Source organism: Bactrocera dorsalis, chromosome 1 (assembly GCF_023373825.1).
Source record: "Bactrocera dorsalis isolate Fly_Bdor chromosome 1, ASM2337382v1, whole genome shotgun sequence".
Lineage (NCBI taxonomy): Eukaryota > Metazoa > Arthropoda > Insecta > Diptera > Tephritidae > Bactrocera > Bactrocera dorsalis.
In genome coordinates, this window is record NC_064303.1 from 2,365,229 (window position 1) to 2,380,944 (window position 15,716).

The window sequence follows — 15,716 nt, forward strand, 5'->3', positions numbered from 1 at the left end:
AAGGTAAACATCGGCTGCGATGAAACATTTATTATAGCATCAGTCCATAAAAACAGCTTTAGCATGATTTTGATAGGTCGGTTTGTGTGGAAGCTACATGTTATATTTCTCCAATCTGAACAATTTATTGTTTTTGAAACTCATCCATGTTTAATTTCGTGAAGATATCTCGTAAAATAAAAAAGTTATCCCCACGGGGACTTGAGTTTGATAGGTTAGTTTATATGGCAGCTCTATGCTGTAGTTGTCCAATTTAAACAATTTCTTGTGAGAGTATAGCAATGCTTTGTATAAAAGTCTGTACAAAATTTCGTGAAGTTATCTGATGAAACAAAAAAGTTTTCCATACAAGGATTCGAGTTTGATCGGTCAGTTTGCATGACAGCTATATGCTATCGTTATCTGATCTAAACCATCTCTTCAGATATTTTAGCACTGCTTTGGAAAATAATCTGTGCCAAATTTTGTGAAGATATCTCGTCAAATAAAAAAAATTTTCATATAAGGACTTGAGTTTCATTGGTCAGTTTGTATGACAGCTATACGCTATAGTTGTTCAATATCGGTGATTCCAACATATAAGTAGCGTCTTGGAGAGAAAAGTACGTGTACATAATTTTACAGCGATAGCTCATAAACTAAGAAGCTAGTTCAGGTATACACAATAGACACATAGCTAAACGGACTCAGCTCGGCACCCTGCCCGTTATGCGCATAATTAGCGAGTGAAATTTGTTGTATCCTACAATTTAAGCTTTTTGAACTTTTATAGGTAAAAATCTTCAGTTTTCAGTAGCTAAGAATCGTTTTCGAGTCTAAGGTCCAGCTTACGCCAAAGGAGATTGATACAGCGTTAATTCCCCTTATGAAGTGCTTTAAGAAAATATACCTCAGAGATGCTTGTCGTTTGCGCAAAACTTTTGCTCCTTTAGACAAAAATTTACAATCATTTAGGTGAGCTATACCTATTCCACTGGCCGTAGCTGTACCCATTTTGTAATCCCGTTTCTTCACATTGCACGAATTTTCCGTTTTTTGCTCGCAGCGTTATGACGTTCCTACCAAAACTTCTTTAGAGTTGAGTGCTGACCTTTTCATATAAACTCACATTTATTTTCACATACACACACATATATACACATTCTTTGTATTCAGTCCGACTGCAGCAGCGACTCAACAACAATTGAAAGCATTATGAGTATTTCCTTTGTAGACATAATTTTCATAGCTGGAAGCATTCTTGCATTTTTCTAAGTTTCCGTCTTGTGCTTTTCTTCGTCGCTTTTCGGCGTCTTTTGGCAGTCGAAAACCAAAAAAAAAAGAAAATTCAGCAGAGGTGCTGCGATGAGCTGCTTCTAAGAATAAAAAAAATGTAGACTCCTAAGCTGCAAACATGCGATCATAAATATTCTTATGTGAGTGGGTCCATTTGATGTTTTACTTATCTCTACTTATTACTTTAAGAGACAAGTGCCCTTAAGCTACTTGCTGATGGGTCTTCTGTGAGTAATGCTTCAGTTTTTATTATGGCAATTACGTAAAAATTTAATTGTTATACCTTCTGACCCATCTGAAATGAAGCTCAGAGCTCGGCCGAGAACCTGGAAGTGCTTTTGTCCACAGCCTGTAGTCATACCTTTCGATACGAGATATATTCTACAAAATTAAATTTGTTCAAAAATGCAATATATGTGAATATTATTTGCAGCTTCACACTTGTGAATTTACCAATATTCGCCTTTTTCAGGCCTAATTTGCTATTTCGTTTTAAAATTAAATTAATTGCAATTGTTAAAAGAAAATGGAAAATACGCAATTTATTGCTTCGATTAGAGTGCAAATTTTTATCAGTTTCAATAAAACGAGCTCACCGGCCACCTACGATCATATAGCAAACATAACAACATACTTACATACATGCCCTGCAGGAAATTGTGTAGTAAACAGTATCCAATGAATTCGTACTTGGTTGAGTGGGATCAATAATCTGAATTTATGAAACTCAAAGCCGTTTTAAGATAACAAATATTCAAAAACTTAAATGTTGCCTACATTCTGGTGCATACTCGTATAAGCGAAGTCGCAAACCATGGTCTTTGAAAAAATACGTACTCAGAGTCTTCTATGCACTCAGTACACATCGGACCGTATAGACTAAGAACGTGACGGAATCGGAACAGATAGCTACTAAAGCATCCATGTCCACCAGTCTCTGGGTAGGTGGGAGTCTAGGTCTCGATATTGTCTATCTATTCACGTTTGGATGTCCGGGATTAGTCTGTGTGTCCACCATCCTCTGGTTGAGGTCTACCACCTTGCTGTCACAGTGTGATGCTTTTGGTTCTCTCCACTTTATTTACTCAAAAAAAAGTCGTGCAAATTCGTCTCCCTGGATGTCAATGGACGTCATACTAGCTAGAACTTCAGCAGAGTCACTTGATATCGTTCGGAAAGCTCTTATAGCAGGGAGCTTATAGACCGCGTTTATTTGTTTGTTTAGTGCTGCACACAATATTACGAAACTCACGCACGCAGCCTCTATTGGCCATGGTTCCATGACTCTATTGGCCGTGACTAATGACACTGTAGTTTCGTTTCACTTAGCATAGCAAATGCGGTCATGTGTCGGAAATAAAGCTCAGACGACTTTCCTTGTAAACGATGAGTTATTTGCTGCGGAGACTTATTTTTGAATTTTGACATACATAATTTGTAAGCAGTTCCCAAGGGGTTTATGTTTGCTTCTTCACAACTTTTTCGAAGCATTATCTTTTGCTGTGACCAATGGATGTTTTCATGACCTTTGTTTGGTTTTTAAAAGTTCCTCAGAGGCGGTCTTCATTCTCACCATTCTGATTGCGCTGTAGGCGACGTCTAGCTGAGTGGCAGAACTACTTCAGCGTGGCAATTTCTTCATTCCACCAGCTTTCGCTTATTACGGTATCTTATTCTACCCATAGTAGCATCGCATGCACCGTGGATACTAAGTGGACGGTACCTTTGCCTAGTGCCTTTGCTATATTGCAGACGCTCTCAAAAACGTACCTATCGAATTCCTTTTTTCTGTAAAGTCTATGATAATATTTTAGTCTGGAAAAATATTTTATAGATCATGGTTTTCGAGGGTCCATCAATTCGAAATATTTATACTAAAACATAGGGCTGTCATAAGCAGACATTTCAAAATTATGTTTTTATAAGGAAACTTATTTATTTGTTATTCGTGAAGAGAATTCTAACTTCCGTGCAAGCGAAGGTACCGTGTTTTCTTGTTTTGAAAGTGAAGGGATACGTCAAAGCTTGGAGTAAAGGTTGATGGATGTGTATATTGACAGAAACTCTCTATAAACTTCAGTTTCAGACTTCATGACACCCCTGTTTCGCTAAAAGTAGAATGACAACGGGCCGGTACTCCACTCACTCGTCTACTACTGGGCTTAGCGTTAGCGTGTCCAGAGCTGGGCTGATATCAGTTCAAGCGCAGTCTCAAAATATTTTCGGTCGAAGACTCAGTCCTCAGATCTCTTTGCCCTCAGTAAGGCTAGCCTATACCTTATTGTTCCCCTCACTGAACTAATGGGAATAGAAAGTAAACACCAAAGCACTGGTCATGAGTTTTATTTTTATAGTATCAAAAAGGATTGCATATAGTAGTTTAAGCGCGATCTGGCTCAGTCACTGCACCTAACCTAATATATATTTTGAATAAAAAAATAGATAATTTGAGGTACTCAAAAGTTTTTGAACTTCGAACTAAAGTTTTGTCAGCAAAAAGGTGAAAAATATTTCTAAGTATCAGAAATCATTTTTTTTTCGCTCTGGTCAATCATTTCCTACAGGGCACGCTTATCACTCTCGACTAGCTTTGACCACCAATGCGCTCGCATGGCTGCCACTATAACATGGCTATCAAATTGAAATCGGAAACTGGCCATCAACATGTCACTAAAACAGCAACAACAACAACCCCAACAACCACAACAGAAAATATCTTAAAAGCCGGTAACTGAAAGCGCCTTTGTTAAACAAGTATTTGTATGCATACACCAAACTGAGTAGCTGTGGCCGTATGTCAGTGTGTTGGTGTTTGTGGCTGAAAAGTTTTCCCAAACGAGGAATCTGGAAATTTTTGGCCAAATCGAACTTCGCTTTCACACTTTGGTTTTGCATTTGAAATGGTAGTAAATCTGTCGCATGCAAATCGTTGCCATTCAACGGTTAAGACTTGCAAACAATGCGGCAGGAAGGAGCCAAGTTGTGCGTATGTGTGTGTGTGGACACAAATACATACATAGCAGAGATACTCAATTGAAATTGAAATTTGCAAATGCTTTGAATTTCGAGACACCTTTTACTTTTGGGAAAACGATGGTGAGGCGCTCCGCTAACAAAGATGGAAGGAAGGCAGGAAGTAGACCAACAATTCCAACAATTCCTTGTGTGTAGGTAGTGTTGTGGCAAATAGACTCATTTTGTGGTGGCGCTGGTGTGCTGGCAACAGACTGACAGCCCTGACAATATTTGCTTTTATGCCGGTGATTTTTACTCAATATTCCCATTGTAATCAAAAGTTATCGCAATCGATTGTTTCCACACGCAGACGCTGCTGCGATCGCACCCATCCACACACACACTTGTATATTTTGTATGTGTGTGTGTTAAGTACCCAATTTGTTGGTAGGCACTGTCGCAGTGTGGAAATGGCTGCCAACTGCTTGCATTTACTGCACTTTCTTGCATTCTCCACGCTATTGGCATTGTTACTGTTATTTTTATGCTCATCTTTATTGTTTTTACAACACCATTGTCTATGCGGGTTTGTGTGAGTGTGTGTGTGCTGGAGTTTTACTCACAGCGTGGCACGTTTTATTAGAAACCATAATATATTTTTCAATATACTCATTCATTTAGGGACGTGCTATCCCGTCTACACGTTTTATAACGGTATAAAGTGCATGCAGATTATAGCAACTTACATACTTACACAGGAATGTGTCTGCAGACATTTGTTGGCTTTAGACGTAAGTTTCAAAATAGCTTGCTGCTGCTCATCAGTAACATGTGGCACCACAAACTATCAGGCAGGATTAGGTCAAGCTTCTTTTACAAATACAATTTTGATTGAAATTTAGCTTCGTAACTAAGATTTAGGAATTATTAAGAACTTGGACCCATTCTGGATGGAGTCATGTGTAGAAGTTTATCCAAGTGAGGAAAGTTTTCTGAGCGCCATTCACTTGAGAGTGGCCAGAAACGATTCGATTATATACATATGTATAGCTCAAGCAGCTCCTGACTTCCGTTCTTAGACCAAGTATCCTCTGAGTAGCCAAAAAACATCCGTTTTAGAGCGAGCTTTGGTGAGAAGGCGAACCATCCCTACTCAGGTTTGTGCGCTGGGTTTGGGACCCTCCACGCAAAAAACGCCCCAAGGAATTCTAAACAACAGCCTGGTAAGCCTCGGACGAGAGCCGACAAATCTGAAGGAAAAGTTTTCGAACCCTACGTGTTAGGAAATTTTTACTATCATTTTCAGTTTTAGCGACCTAAAATCCTAACCTAGCAAGAAACAGTCTTCAACAACACAGTCGCAAAATGACAGTAAATTAGTTTTATATTACTACTTTTCTTTCGAAAGATTGCATGTTAGGTTAGGTTAGGACGTATGCTTGATCTAAAATCGTTGGATCTCATTTAAACAGGTATTCGGCCTTTCTACCACCCAAAAACACCTTAAGGTGATCACCTCACGAGTCGACGAAGCTATTTGAGTTCAACACAAATTTATTAAGGCAGTCAATATCCAGCCCAGCCACTTCGATGGGTTTGACAATGGTGTGTCTACGAAAATATTTCGGTCTCAGTCTGGTAAAAGCCGGGATTTAGAGTTGGAAGTGACAAGAAGATTCCACCTAGTCTTTCCACATGCAACTTTGGCACAGAGCGTCCAACAGAATATTATCCGCACCGCATGTAAACCTATTGGACAATGACCAGTTAGAACACCTACATACAATTGCGGCGAGATTGGCTTTGCTAGGTGTCAGTAGTTCGAAGGATCTCTGCAATTCGGAGTAGTTCCAACACTTGCAGAGCTCAATAGAGGTCTAAAGGTCCACGATTCACTCTGAGCCAGAAGGATATCGCAGTCGCTCAAATTCCCAGTGCTTACTGAGCTAATTGGAGGTCTAAAGCTCCAACGACAGAACGCTAGACGACATCGGAAACCGAATTGCTTCTTATCGAATGTATTATGCGAGAAGGTGCCCATCCTAGCAAGCTTTTCAGTTTTGCTATTTCCTGCGATATAGAAGAAGCTTGAAGTTATGGCTAATGACATCCTTCCTACTTTGGAGCTCACATTCAGACAGCTCAAAGCCAATATTATTTGTTCGTCTGTCAGGTGGAATGCACACCTCTCTGTAGGAAGCACTTCGAAGCAGTTAATCTACTGCCACCTTGATGGCAGCCACCTCAGCTTGAAAGACGCCACAGTGGCCTGAAAGTCGTACTTTCCATCTTAATTAATCTTAATTTCGATCAATCCGTGAAAAAGGCTCACTACAATTCTTCTCCAACGGCTTCGACCCGTCCCACAAGTCCCTCCCAGGTGTGCGAGCAAAGAAGGTGCCATGTGAAGGTTCTGAAATACAGTACAATATTGATTGTAAGGAATGCAATCGAAGCAGTGGAGAACTGCTTTGTCTCTATCTCGATGACCTTATTTACTCAGCTTTCCTCAGTCTAAATCAGCCTTTACTGCTAAGTAACCAGTTATGTAGAAATTAGTTCACCAAAGATGCCGATGAAGGCCGTTCTTCGAACATGATTTTCCCAGCCCCTTTCATCAAACAACGTCTCTCATAAAATATTTTTTGCTTAGCTACGGTTTCACAGATCCAGAACACCACTTTTGGTTACAGGTCGCACATCTTCGTAATTGCTCCTCTACTAAAGTTTAAAGCGAACAATTCACTCTGTCATCGATCTTTCGATTGATCGAAAAGTCCATTATTGCTTATTGTTACTATTAAGACACTTCATTTTCTAAGAGTAAATCGAATAAAATATAAGACTGGCGAAGAAGTTGAGACAATTTTTTAAACTGTAAAGCATATTTCTCAAGTTTATTTAAACTAAGATTGGAATAATAACTTCAAAGCTGTAAGAACAGTTAAGGAGGGAGTACTGCAGTAATTTAGACTCGTGTGTGATGAATTTGAATGTTCTGTTTTATTGCTATGACATTTCTGGGTCTATAAAATGTATATAATCAACGAAGATGGTTGTTTGATTAAGAAGCGTGTGCTGATATTCTTACCAACGAAGTAAATAAGTAATCCAACGATGAAAAGTTTAAGAGAGTACATGACATTTAGGGACGGTTGAATGCTGGATCATGTAATTACTGTATTTTACTTACTATGAATTTAATCTTCTTATAGAGAGATAAGTCAATTTTCGGCTAATGTCGATAACCGGATACACGCCTTATAGTGTTGCGCCTGAATGTATACTAATGATTTTATGTTAGCAACCCAGTAGCAATTCAATAATTTATATTTTACCAAATATAACTGCAGCAAATAAAATAATGCCATTTCACTGTCAATTGATGGCACAGAAATCGGTCAGCATATACGCAGCGCTTCGGTGACTTAATGGCCGATCATAATCTGCACACCGAAACAACAAACCCATCAATGGTCAAATTGCAAAGGATGCACACAATAATAATAGATTTTACTGCGCAGAGCTTAAACAGCAATAAAAATATGCGAACAAATTTAAACGCAATAAAGATAACAGCGCAGAAAACAGAAGTAGATGGAACGGAGCAAAAAGTACGGTGGACACTGAGAGCTTAGTAGAATGTAGAGCGCATAAATTGTGCGCTGAAGTCTTGATGGCGGCGCCGGTGGCAACCGAACGGCTAATGCGACACCAATTAGTATGGCGAACAATTCGAAAATGAAGGAAAAAAACAATATAAATAACTGAGTGCGGCTAAAAAAGTCAAGCAGAAAAGTTATCAGCACAAAGAAGTTAAATTTTTTGGTAGCAAAAAAGCAGCAACTGCTTTTTCTATTTTTCTTTCACCGCTTAGCAAGCCATGTAATAATTTTTTGCTGTCCATCTGCTACGACATTTGTGCGCATCATTATTGGCACACATCCACACGTACACACACACACACACGCCGGCAAGTTTCTACACGAGGGGCTTGAGTATGCGCCATTACAAAGTTTTGCTCGTCTTATGTGGCTTAAGTTTAGCTGCGTTTTTATTGCTACGCTGTCGCTCCTTCTCTCTCTCCTCTCTCTCTCCTTAAACAAGTTGCTTGCCAATGCATTGTTGCATTATAACGACTGACTTTACTGTTAATTTCCGGCATTTGTGCGCTTCCGCCTGGACTTTGCTGGTAATTTTCTGTCGCTGCTGCTGCTGCTGACCAGTCGGCCGGTCAACTTAACGCCTAGCACCGCAATGTGGGCCACCCGCCAAGGCAGGCGCCCAAGTATGCAAACAGTATGTATGTGTGTGTGGGTGGTGGTGTGTGCTTATTTCTACGTGTCTCTTGGAATTGCTGACGTTTGTCCGGTCCATCGCCGGCACTAATGACATGTTGGCCAACGTGGCGCACCGTACCTCTAGACCCACTCCTCGCGCCAGCTATTTAGTCATTCGCATGCTTGTTCGTGTTAGTTTGACATATTGTTTCATTCGGACTTTTTCTTGTCTTGTTCACCGGCCTTCCTTGGCACTCACCACGCTTCGCTGCTTGGTCATCAGCGTTGTCTTCTACTGCAAACATTGCTTTTATTGATATTCAGCAGCTGTCGTCCTTTAGTTTGATAAATTATTTTTAGGGTTTTTTTTTCTTGTGCCTAATGAAACCATTGCTGACTTTTGCTCTATAACGCAGCTCACACGTAGCGCGGTCGTGCCGGCCTACTTAAGTAAACGCCGCAAAAGTTTTCGCAAAGTTTCCCACACACAATTTAATTAAGCATTTCGCAATACCCCGCCAGTTCGTGTTAGTCCTTGTGTTATCTTTATGTCCTTCGCAAAATCAACACTTTACTTCAGCGCCGAATGTGCTGACGTTATAAGCGTCTTCTGCTGCGTTAAGAAAGTGTCGTTGTCGGTGTGATTTGGGTGACTTGATGACACGCTGGCCCGATAAATGTCATGAAGTTGACAGCTGGTATTGGCTTTAAAAGTTGTGATTTGTTTTAGAACGCAAATTAATCAAAAGTGTCTGAGTGGATTTTAGAAGCAATACTGAACTATTTAATAAATATTTTCATATCTCATTAGCCCTTATTCAATCTCAAATCGTTATTGCTTCTATCTTTTTCCTTTTCGTTTAGTAAATTTCGGTGCGAAGTTTGATGGAATTGTTGCTTGAGAAGTTAGTTTGTGTAGTCTTACACTTCTTCGTGTTAATTTCGTGGTATTCGCTTCGTTTTGGAATCTAAACTTTCTCAGAAAGTATCTTCCCACATTCTCAGAACATGTTCCGGTGGGTAAGATCCATTAAAAGTATTTTAGTTTCAGGCTGATCAGGAGATACACACATATGTATTATTACATCTGTGAAATATCGAACTGAGTCAGAATATTTTGATAGGACAACGCTACTTTGCTTCAGAAACACTTCTAGGCTGACGTAGTAGCCGTAACAGTACTACTGTGTTCTGACTTAACAGAAAACAGTTATACCTTGGATATATCCAATACACTTGGCAAAAGAGCAGGTAAACTCTTGTAAATACCGATTGTTTTAAGATTACCTTTATGATTGAAGTAAAAAAGGACTTGGAGCCACAGATAATTTATCTTTCGAATAGAAATCAGAATCGTGTTTATCGGTATCTTAATAGAAGACCATGAACTGAATAAAATTAACATGTATATCAGACGTAAAGTTAATAAATTTCTGAAAAAGCCACTCAAAACCTTTAGTGGTGTCGGATAAACCGACGAAGAGCAACGAAAAAACTGTAGTATGCTTTCGAGTTTAACATAAAGAGCTATGAATCTTATCTTGACTTTGGTTCCATTACACTGAGATATATTCTGTAATGAAGGCAAAAGATAAAAAATTTCTTCTTCGTCTTCTCAATTTATAATATATTTATCTTAATATCTTCATATTTTTTATCTCTTTACATTATACTCGTAACACACATTATAACTTGTTGTCCTTTTGAAGACAATTTAATAATGACACCCCATAGAATCCCTAGTATCTATTAACAAAATGCTGTCGCCTGTCGCTTAACTGGTGTGCTTCTGCAGAGCTAAACTTTTCACGAGAAAAATCTATAGCGATAGACAGCAACAAGTACTAATCACTTTCTTCAGATCCAAACTATAAGTTAGATATAACGGGTGATTTTTTTGAGGTTAGGATTTTCATGCATTAGTATTTGACAGATCACGTGGGATTTCAGACATGGTGTCAAAGAGAAAGATGCTCAGTATGCTTTGACATTTCATCATGAATAGACTTACTAACGAGCAACGCTTGCAAATCATTGAACACAGCTCGCGATTCTATGCCCATTTTGAGGGAAAACTTCGGACAACAATTCATCTCAAGAAATGGACCCGTAAGTTGGCCACCAAGATCATGCGATTTAACGCCTTTAGACTATTTTTTGTGGGGCTACGTCAAGTCTAAAGTCTACAGAAATAAGCCAGCAACTATTCCAGCTTTGGAAGACAACATTTCCGAAGAAATTCGGGCTATTCCGGCCGAAATGCTCGAAAAAGTTGCCCAAAATTGGACTTTCCGAATGGACCACCTAAGACGCAGCCGCGGTCAACATTTAAATGAAATTATCTTCAAAAAGTAAATGTCATGAACCAATCTAACGTTTCAAATAAAGAACCGATGAGATTTTGCAAATTTTATGCGTTTTTTTTTTTAAAAAAAGTTATCAAGCTCTTAAAAAATCACCCTTTATAAGAACATGCCAACTAAGCTCCCATAGCTTCTGGCAAGCCACTATAGATATGTATTGTCTGACGTTGTCCTGTTGAAACATAATTCTCTACCCACAGACTGCTTCAAAGCGATTTCTTACTTCTTACGGGGAAATTGTTGACAGTATAGATCCGAAAGAAGGGCTTGACTGTAGATGATTCGCTGGCAATCTCACCAGATACAAACCCTTATTGGCAGTAAGTTCTGACTTGGCCACCGCTAGCGCCGGGTCATCGATATATGACTAAAACCGTTTTCATTTGACAGTGTCAGTAGAGGCCCATTTTATCACCAATAACCACCTGCTTCAGATATGGATCGACTTTGGTCCGATTCAGCAGCGATTCAAAGATCGAATGATCCTTGAGATTCATGAGATTTTAGCTGGTGTGGCAACTATACATCAAGCTTCTTTTAACATCCAGCCTTTTTCAAGTATTTAGTAACAAACCGGTAATGGTACCACCGCATAACCCAATCTCAATTATAGAATGCCATATTCAGATATGAGATATGAGACAGAACTGTATATATTTTTCAAGCAGGATTAAGAATAATATCTGGACCATACCGAGTTGTAAATCAAGAATTATATGCATCTGGGTTTAAGGCTGGCTTAGTAAATGTCTGAAAATCTCTAGAAGATATACAGTTGACACTATTGGGGCGATAAGAACCTACTCTATAGTCTACATTTAAAAAATATTTCTTTAAATACTAATAATTTTTGAAGAAAAGTTTATTACAATTGAGAACTACAATCTTTCATCCCAACCCCAGAAATTCTTTAAAGGAATTTGTCAGCACTTAAGCGGAAAATAATACCAGAATGTCAAAGACAACAAGTCAAAGTATTTTTCACTGGACTTTTAAGTACTTCCGACGTAGAGCACACAGTCCAATGGCGAAATGCTTCCCGTCTCCGGTCGTACATGCAGCAGAGTGGGCGTAACACATAAAGCGATTAAGACAGCGTGTATGACAAATGAGCATGTGGCAAGTTGTGAAGCGGGTGTGTCTGACAAAACGACGGTTGTCGTCTGCGGAGACGTGCTTAACGTTTTATTGGCGAAGTTTTGTACAACATGCAACACGCATTGGCTGCGGAACGTTAAATTGTTGCTTTTTATGCTTTGTAGTGTTTTTCTGTTTTTGTTGTTTTAGTTATGTTCGTGTGGCTAGTCAGTTAATGAAGACATGAAGACACGCACTTAATGAACACATGAAGTGGAAGACTGAGAATTGATATACAAATGTAGGTATGTATGTGTATATATGAGTGCATGTTTGTATATTTAAATGGGTGTGTCTGTAGTTGTGTGTGGGCAGTGCTACGCTTAACAAAACGCCATTAAATTCACTTTAAAGGCAACTACAAGTTGCCACCAAGTGAAATAATGAAGTCAGAATTTAATCACAGCAACTTTTGGCATAAATTTATGTACTTGGTGTACAATATATACATACATACCCACACTGGCTGTGATGGCCATTGTAGGCGCTCGCAATTTAGTGCCAAATAAAGCGCGGAATTTATACGCTCACCCAAAACGGACATAATTTATTGACGTGCATTGAGGTGGCAATAAACAAGTACACAGGCAACACTAAATATTTTATATATGAATATACATAAATACATACAAGTATAAAGTTAAGAAAAAACAAAAATTAAAACCGTTAAGCTCTAATACCCTTCAAAGCTGCATTTTTAAATCTTATAAGGGTATATACAAATTTTTAACATGATTTTGATTCTCCACTTTGTATGGCAGCTATATGCTATAGTGGTCCGATCTGAACAATTTTTTCTAAGGTTATAGCACAGTCTTTGGTGATAATCTGTGCAAAAGTTCGTGAAGATATATTCACAAATAAGAAAGTTTTCCACACAAGGACTTCAGCCTGATCGCTCCGTTTGTATGACGGCTATATGCTATAGTGATCCGATCTGTAATTTTTTTTCTGAAAATATAGTGTTGCTTTGGTAAAAAATCTCTGTCGAATTTCGTGAAGTTAACTGATCAAATAAAAAAGTTTTCCATACAGGGACTTGAGTTTGATCGGTCCATTTGTATGACAGCTATATGCTATAGTGATCCGATCTGTAAATTATTTTCAGAGAATATAGCTATGCTTGCGGTAATAATTTTACGTTAAATTTTGCCAAGTTACCTGGTCAAATAAAAAAGTTTTCCATACAGGGACTTGACTTTGATCGGTCCATTTGTATGGCAGCTATATGATATAATTTTCCGATATCAACGGTTCTCAAAAATAAGCAGTTTCTTTGAGAGAAAAGAACATGTACATCCATTTAAGATCCATACCTCAAAAACTGAGGGACTAACTCGCGGTTATACAGGCAGTCATAGGGACATGGCAAACTTGACTCAACTCGTCAGCTTAAAATAATTTGTTCAGGGTATAAAATATATATACTAGTTAATTTATTTGCCGTCGCTTTAGTGCTACACCCACCACAAAAGCTCCGTTGCTTTGGCGTGAAAAATTGCATTTGCGGTTTACCTTTTCGCTCATTCTCATACTCCAGGCAGCCATTTTGGTTGCAGCTGTCAGGCTGACTTATTAACTTGCATTTCTATTGTTGCGCTTGTTTGCCAAAAACATACACACCCTTAGGCAGTCACCCACCCATACACACACACACACACAACCAAATACACGTATGAGAGTTGACGGCCCTTTTAATGTCATCAAATTAATTGAATTAAATAAATTGCCTCATTATGGCAACGCTGCGCTAAATTTCGCGCACAATGACAACAATAAAATTCAAAATTAACGTTAACAAATGCAATAAAAATATATTTGCAGCGCACGTTGCATGCAACATTTATGTGCAGTGCAAATATTTGGTAGCCGTGAGGCAGCGTGCAAGCGAGCGCAAGCATTGAAATATGTTTGCCCAAACAGCGGCGCACTAAATGGTCATTTACGGTTGGCACCCGCGACACGCCGCTAAAAAAAGAACGGAAATCTGCTGCACTCGGCTTTGCCTATTTAGCGGCCGCCGCAATGCCTTTTAAGTCCGGCCTTGTTGGCGTTCGCTACTGTTGATGGGCTTTTGCATTTTCAGCATTTATGTAAATGCACTGCTGACATTTATAGATTGCGTGACTAACGCCGTTACGGTGGTGGGCCGCATAATGGAGACACTCATGAAAAAGTTTGAACTAAATTTGTTTTTGGATTTTACAGGGGAAAATATAAGTAGAATATTTTTCAATAATTTCTTCAACAAAAGGTTGTTAGCGAGGATAAGGTGGTGGACAACGATTTGGAGTCACTTAAAATCAAATCAAACAAATTTAATAACTTTTTGTAGGGTATTCCAGGAGACAAAGTATAACCGTTTTTTTCAGCCTCCTAACTACATATAACCCCTTAAGCAATCTTTGTAAGAAGACTGCACTTCACTCGTTAATCCTAAATATAAAAAACGTTGTAGAGCATAAATAAAAAAAGCACGGAAATTAACGGAAGTATCATTGAAACGATATAGCTATACTAGTGAAGGAGAAGTTCCTAGACACATTCAGTTACGTGCTGAACATCGCTCGAGGGTCATATACCGATGAGCGATATACGGATACGGTACTTTTTCAAAGGAGGACGTAATTCATGGAAACCTCCGAGCCTCAACGGAATTGAATGAACAATTAAGGAACATGCCAAGTAACTGGGATTACTTTTAGATAGCAAACTGATGTGGAAGCCCAGCGTGGAGAAAAAATGAAAAGGGCCGATGGTGCCTTATATCTCAATGAACAGGGAGTTGGCGGACAAATTAGACAGCATACTTGACAACAAACTCTCACGCTTTATTTGGTCTTAAAAACGGGTGGATTGCGCAAGGACATGCAACTTATCAGCGGAGTTTACAACATCTATACAATGACGAATGGAGTGGGAGCTGGAACTTATTGCTCAGGCCTTCAAGCTTCCGGAATACTACAGTAAACAACATAAAAAGATACAAATATACGTCGATAGCCATACGGCAGTCGAGCTAATAATCTCACATCGCATTACGCCAGAGATTGTCTTTAGAAGCATTGAGGCAGTACATAATACGGAATTAGGAAAGCGGCAGTATATATACCGGGGTCCAGGTCACAAAGGAACTAAGTGAAAACGAAACAGATGATGAGTTTGCTGGCTACCGAACAAAAACAGGAAATATGGAAGTCACTGAAACAATATACATTCAAATATCCCAATGGGCTAACAGGCGCATCGGTCCAAGATGTCTTAGGTACATGTAGGATCGCCAAGTACATGTTTAAGAGTAGAATGTATAGGAAAACTCGCATACTTTTTACTCACACGGTCTCGAAAGAACTACGGGACGGCTGTTGGCCTTTTGACTGGTCACAATCTACTGGCATCGCATGCGAGCGGAATGGGCGTAAGTAAAAGCGATACAGAAACTGCAGAGGAGTAGGCATAAGAGTGACGCTGGAACACTTCTTCTACTTATGTTCGACTTTATTTAGAACTGGGCTTGGATATCTAGAAGCTTCAAAATAATTAGATAAAATATCAAATTAAGAAATCAAGTCACTCTTTAAACTCGCTTGGAACGTTGATGTCTTGTATGACAAATAATTCAACTCTAATTAAACAGAATCTCCATCTTTCATTACTAAGAACTAGTAGGTCTATGTGTAGGGTGACAGCCGGCCAGTATAACATA

At 39.0% G+C, this 15,716-nt stretch overlaps 1 protein-coding gene across 2 annotated transcripts in view; it reads right to left on the reverse strand.

Annotated features, from left to right (window-relative positions):
* The window catches only part of LOC105232340 (interference hedgehog), a 224,120-nt gene that overhangs the window by 34,481 nt on the left and 173,923 nt on the right, over positions 1-15,716 (reverse strand). The gene's annotated exons all lie outside the window — the stretch shown is intronic.